This window comes from Sinohyriopsis cumingii, chromosome 16, assembly GCF_028554795.1.
Source record: "Sinohyriopsis cumingii isolate HCF-2022 chromosome 16, ASM2855479v2, whole genome shotgun sequence".
In the NCBI taxonomy this organism is placed as follows: domain Eukaryota; kingdom Metazoa; phylum Mollusca; class Bivalvia; order Unionida; family Unionidae; genus Sinohyriopsis; species Sinohyriopsis cumingii.
In genome coordinates, this window is record NC_142976.1 from 60,424,291 (window position 1) to 60,431,312 (window position 7,022).

Consider the following 7,022-nt stretch of genomic DNA (forward strand, 5'->3'; position numbering starts at 1 on the left):
TCAATTTCTTGGAAACTGAAAAATGTTCCTTAAGTATTCCAGTCACAGGGAGAATATATTACAATATCGCCTTAATGTTTCTATGAATTTGGATACACTTTGTTAGCAACTGTACTAACCATGCTTATCGTGTGTGGACGTCATTCTGCAAACATTGTTTTACAAGGTTTATATGTAGTTGTTGTCGTACGCTTTTTCACTATATTGTCCCTGTGGCAATTCCGGTGGTTGTCCATTACAGCTGGCAAAATCGGCGAAGGAAGGATCTAACTGTCCATTAGTAATGGTTTGATACGTTGAATCTGAGTCATGTTTTAGCACTTCTGGATTATCATATGCAAATATTCCTTGCTCCATATTATACTGTCCATCGCCGGTTGGTGGCATGCGTTCAAACTGTATGGTGCCATGGCCACTCTGCACTGCGCACGTCGGATTACCAAACATCTCCTTAGTCCCATTTCCAGGTGACGATCCATTCGCTGTGTACAAGGGAATTGACTTCTCAGGGATTTTACCAAAGATTCTTCCTAGTCCCAACACTCGATTCTTCAACTGTCCACTGTACATTTATTAAAAATAATAACTAAACAAGTCAGTAGATATAATAATAAATACTCTATAAGCCACCCGGTCTTAATCTTATCAAAGGTGCTTGTCTTTCCTTTGCATGAATTTTTATTATATTATGTACAAGTAAATTATGGTGTTTTTCTTTCTTCATTTTGTTATTTTTTTATATAAATAAACACATACAGTAAAGAAAATAAAGAATTTTCTTAAGAAGGTTCTCCTTGTCACTCTCCGTCACTGTCTTTGTCTCTGTCTCTCTCCGTTTTATTTCTCTCACTCTTTCTATATCCCGTATCAATTATCAAATCATCAAGAAGCTCAGACGCTATATTTCATATTTCAACCAATTAGTCTTACTATTGATTTACCTGGAGACAAGGCGAATGAATCCTAGAGTGATCACCAGACCAAGAAGCACTACAGGTACACCAACCTTCACGGCAACTAAAATCATTTTCGAATTTTTGTTAATGTTGTTGTTCAGAGCAGAAGAATCTAATCATATATATCTTGTACATTCTATTTCATTCTATGCCATTTGTTTATATTCTGCTCTGTTAATATTTATGATAGGAGACACTCAAAGTTATAGAAATAGTGGATAGGTATGAATGAAAAATGAAAGTGTTACTATCAAGCGAACAATCAAGACTCCGCTAATACGTTCATATGATGCATCTATTGATTTGCAAATAACCATACTATTAAATTTACTAACAATTTGTTGTGCTGCCGCTGAAAATCGTTCCTTTAACATAAAACCGGTTTAAATAAAGAAACGTTTGATAATTTCCTTTTTCAAAAGATTGTTTTCTTATTTATATAAAGTTTATTTGGAATAAGAATCAAAATAAAATGAATAAGGATGGGAAATAACTGGCATAGGAGTGTATTGTTATCAAGTACGCGTAAATCAAAAGGTTATAAAAACGATTCTTAAGGCAAGAGAGAGAGAGAGAGAGAGAGAGTGAGAGGGGAGAGGGAGAAGAAGAGAGAGAGAGTACATCAAAAATGAAATAAAAGAAGACTTGGCGAGAATGAACTTACTGTCATTTTCTTTCTGTCTATCTTTCGCTCCATCTTGTACACTTTGAGCCATTTCCATCCCATCGGGTCTTGTTTGTGTCGTCTTCATGGTTGCAGGTTCGGCTTTATTGACAGGTATGACATATTCTGTTGTATCTGAAAGTTCACATTTTATTATATTGAAAGGGAAGTAGACGCCATGCAGGCTATACGATCGGTCAACATTTTAGTCGATTTGCCAATGTGTACGCAATTTCGATCAATCAAATTATAATTTAAACAATTCAAACAAAATTATTCATATCTGTATTATCTCTTTACATTTTCTCCGATTCTACCATTGAAAAATTATAGTTTAAATAAATAGTCAAGATTGTGTCAGAGACAAAACGTGTCATATCTTTCGTAAGTCAGACATTTCGTCTTTTCAGCCACCATTCCGTCACCCTTAAGACCCGTTTATGCCACTTTTATACTCATTGACGCATGACCATGCATCAGTATATTTCAATGATTCTAATGATAATGAAAGCGTAAGGTTCAAAAGCATCTTACAGTCAGGTATATTCGGTGATTCCGTCGCATCGATTACACTGGACAACAAATTTTTACAAAAGTCATGTTACTGAAATAAAATTAGTCAATTCTTATCAATTTTTATGTGCTGAACACGAATATGACAGTCAAATTGCAAAATTGGCTCTAGTTTTTTTGTAATCTGCAAGAAATTAATGTTTACATAACGAAATGCATTCCAATAGTAAAAGGTCAACTGTAATAGCCTACCTATAAAAAATCAAGTCATTGACTACATCTTAGATTTCTTCGCCTGTCTCTTGTACAGCTGTTCGGGAGCATCTCTGAGGAGTGTCCAGCAGTAGTCAGCCAGCATTGTAGTGGACCATTTTCCCTGGTATCTTTGTTCCATTGTTGCGATATCTTGATGAAAACGTTCGCCGTGTTCATCACTAACAATACCACAGTTGCTAGGAAAGAAATCCAAATGGGAATGAAGGAAGTGAATCTTTAGAGACATATTGCAGCCAAGTTTCTTATACTTCATCAACATGTCTTCTACTAGTTCCTTACAGTTTTCTGCCCTAACATTTCCGAGGAAGTTTGTAGAAACTAGGCGAAAAGCATTCCATGCTTGTTTCGCGTCACCTTCCAGCAAGTTGTTGAACCGGTCATCTTTGAAAAGCTCTCGAATCTGAGGACCCACAAAAACTCCCTCTTTAATCTTTGCTTCGCTGAGTCGAGGGAATTTTTCATGCAGGTATCGGAATGCTGGCAAAGTCCGGTCAATGGCTTTCACGAAGTTCTTCATCAAACCTAGTTTGATGTGAAGGGGTGGTAGCAAGATTTTCTGAGCCTCAACCAGAGCTGGGTGTTGGATATTCTTCTCTCCAATGGCTACATTCTGCCTGTGAGTCCATTCCTTCCTCATGTAGTGCATTTCCCTTGCTCGGCTATCCCACTCGCATAAGAAACACATGTATTTTGTATATCCTTGCTGCAGTCCCATTAAAAGGGCAACTACCTTCAAATCACCACAGAGGTGCCATCTGTACTTGTTATACTCAATGGAATTCAGTAGCTGCCTTAAGTTATCGTATGTCTCTTTCATGTGGACAGCATACGCTACTGGAATAGATGGAAGAATGTTTCCATTGTGCAAAAGCACAGCCTTGAGACTCAGTTTCGAAGAGTCCACAAATAGTCTCCATTCTTGTGGGTCATGAGTGATTTTTAAAGCATTCATGAGGCCCTCAATATCGGAACAGAATATCAGATTACTTTCCTTTCTGAAGAAAGGCTCCAATTGCTGGTGGCGCTTTCGATATGCAGTAATTGTGACATCTTCTTCTAGAAGATTCCATTGTTGGAGTCTTGATCCTAGCAATTCTGCCTTGTTCTTTGATAAGTCCAAATCACGAATCAGGTCATTTAGTTCTTCCTGTGTTATTCTGTGTGGGGTTGATGATGCACCACAGTGAAAATCTGGATCACTGCATGCTGATGGACCAGGAGAAGAACAGGTCGACTCACCTTTGTCTTCGTCAGATGAATCAAGAGAATATTCTGCTGGAGGTTCTGGAATAGGAAGTCCCTCACCATGTGGAACTGGTCTCAATGCAGACGGAATGTTTGGGTAGACTATTCTCGACTTCTTTCGCTTCGTTATTCCGCCGGAAAGAGGAGGAACCAAGCAGAAGTAACAGTCATTTAGGTGGTTGCTTGGCTCTCTCCACACCATTGGGACTGCAAACGGCATTGATGACCTTTTGCAATTCAACCACTGTGAAAGCTGTGTTGTACATGTAGCACAGCATATATGCGGAGCCCAAGGCTTGTCTTGGTCACCAACCTTGCATCCGAAGTAAAGATGATATGCCTTCTTCACTTGAGAATTGATACTTTTCTTCTGGTTGGCAAACGTCACTTCCCCACAAATATAGCAAAAATTGTCCGCGGTATTAACACACTTTCGAGGCATTACTGTTCTTTATTGTACGTAAATGGATAAAATAATAAGTTTTATGTAACAGTAGCTTGAAATGTCTCGCACAACGTCTAAAATATTTTAAATGCTGAACCTATCTGATTGGGCTTTATATAGTACACTGCTTACGTCAGCTTCAGCAGCCGCCTGGCATTAGTATAATAGGCCTACACATGTATAGTACACTGCTGACGTCAACTTACTTCAGCAGCCGCATGGCATTAGTATTGCATTGCATCAGAAAATGATGCAATCAACTGTGGATGATGTGAGCATGATGGTATTATGCAATGTTACATCATTATTCCGGATGTTGCTGCAGTCCTACTGGAGAAATTTACACAGTGAAACATAGAAAATGAGGTATATGAATATCTTCAAAACGAGAGCCAATACAAATTTTTCACGGTTATATTCGTGTTCGGCACACCAAAATACTACAGATTAGGGCCTTTTCAAGTCAGTAATGATTTCACTGTTGACCAGTGTTATAAAATGACCACGACGTGTGTTTTTGTGGGAGTTTTGTTAACATCTCATTTTTGTCGCATAGTCATTAGGAGACACGCTTATGTCTTGCTCGTTGGGATCTTCGTGAGATTTTGTAATGATATTTTTTAAACGGTATAAATTTGCATCATGTCAATCAATGCAATTTTCAATAGTCTGAAATAAATGTATGTCAGTAACACGATAATTTCTATTTCAGAACACATATTTGTTGAGAATACTATTACCAGGCGCACCTTATGAAAAGCACGTCACAATATAAGCAACAAATATTACTTCACGCAAAAACAATATCGAAACACATAAAATAAATTTGTATTGAGTCACATGGCATGAAAATGATATAGTCTACATCAAAACATACGCATCAGTTCTTGTTGTTTTGAAGTTTAAAACCATTTGTCAAAGAACGATAGGCTTTACATGGCAACCAGTGTAACTTGTAGAGGAAGAGCCCAGAAAAATATAATTGTACCACAAATTGCTCAGTTCAAAGCAATGCAAACGTGAGAGCGAGCAAAATAATGCAACCGTCAGTCAAAGTTTAAGACTATTACTGTGTTTTTTCATGAGAATGTGTGTCAACATCTAACTTGTAGCGGAGTCATTCTCTTCGTTATCTTCCTGGTTGCGATCGACAGGAGATTCTGTAATCAAAATATATTTTGTTATTCAGAAGGGATAAGTTTGCCTAGTGTAAACCGCTGCAGTCTTCAGTGTTAAAATATTTGAAATCTGGTACATTTATAGGTACGGAAGGCGTATGCTTTCTTTTTAATCCGAGCTCTTTTGTTTCAACAGCGAGATACAGCGCAATTATATAAAAGTCGGACCGTGTTCCATACACAAATTGATATTAAGATCATTGTTGAGAACCATTTCTTGTTTATCAGTTGCTTAACCAGCTGGTATTTGTATAACTTCTTTCACCATTTAAGATAGTATTTGAAACTACATTAATTAGAAGAAAAAACAATAATTCCTAATAATAATTGTTTCGAAATCGTTTCTATAAATAACTGCATAAAAATGCAAGTGTAGCACAAATTATGAATATCAAATGTATGCAAACTTCAGACCAGAGTAACACAAACTGTTCGACTTAGTTTACAAACGTTAGTCTGTGCTTGTATAATGGTATATGCTACTATCTTACCTGTCGCATCTTCATTATCAGACTCGTCTTCGTTGTCTTGCTCGTTGGGACTATCAGGAGACTCTGTAAGCAAAATATATTTTTTTTAGAAAGGGTACAATAGAATGTTGCCAATCGATCTTCTATCTGAAATAACATGTATGTGAGCTGCTCGAGAATTATATAGTGCAAGACATTCAGTACTGTCGAACCCGCGGCCCGCGGGTTGATTTTAAATGGTCAGCCAGAGATCGAGCAATTATACAGTCCTTGCTTTTCAGTTTTCTGCTGTGGCTCTCGGCTTCAAGAAAAACATTTTTCAGTGACCCATGGTGTCAAAAAGGTTGGACAGCACTGCCATACTTAGAGATTGTAAAGCATAAGTCACAATACTGGCAATAAATAATGCCTTACGCAATCACCATGTCGAGACACAGAAAACATATTTCTATTTATTCACATGGCATAAATGATGCCTTACGGAATCAGAATATCGAGACGGAGAAAACATTTATATTTATTTATATGGCATGGAATTACTATGGTCTACATGCAAATATAACCATCAGAATTGTCATACCTGTTTAAGGACACTAAAGTGTCATTTTGGTAATATTTAATGATTTAAGATTAAGAAATTGTTATTATTATATGCTCATTTTTCCCCGTTAACTTTACATTGCCAGAATCGTTCAGTATTAACCGATACTGAACTCGCGCGACAATACACATATAGCATTCACGTGCATAAAGGAACTACTTTCTATTGTAAACAAACAATGGACGCAGACGCCATCACTTTTGATTTGTACACAAATCATGTACACTCGTGTAAGAGGCTCTTTACGTTGTGGTTGTTTAAATTTGTTTCTGAATGAACTAAAACATATGTTTCGTGGACTGCCACATACCAGCTGCTTTGGCACATTCAGCGTTGATACAATGTTACGGATTTGGGCTAGCTACAGTATATAAAATAGACGCTAGATAAGGTCCTTACAAATAACATACAAGTGACAAGTCATATACTCTCTTCTTTAGCTGGTGATAAGAATGGCAAAATAAAATATACTTACAGTTTTATATCCTGAATTTCCTCAAAATGTATTTTCTTAATTCTGCAAATCCGAATTACATGAGCCAAGTCATAGGTTTTCAATCTGGATTACACATTTCGATATTGTGCTGTAATTTTGATGATAAGTGCAATTACATCCTCCTTACTGTACTCAAAATGAAATAAGCATTAAATTCCATAGCGTCGTTTTGATAACT

General features: G+C 37.0%; 1 long non-coding RNA gene across 1 annotated transcript; it reads right to left on the bottom strand.

Moving 5' to 3' along the window:
* Window positions 1-941: 941 nt before the first annotated feature.
* LOC149780528 (uncharacterized) lies at window positions 942-6,636 on the bottom strand. The gene is made up of 4 exons (XR_016414900.1): window positions 5,769-6,636; window positions 5,206-5,259; window positions 1,621-1,755; window positions 942-1,017 (listed from the first exon to the last, which is right to left on the bottom strand). It is a non-coding gene; the product is annotated as an uncharacterized LOC149780528 (long non-coding RNA).
* Window positions 6,637-7,022: the final 386 nt, after the last annotated feature.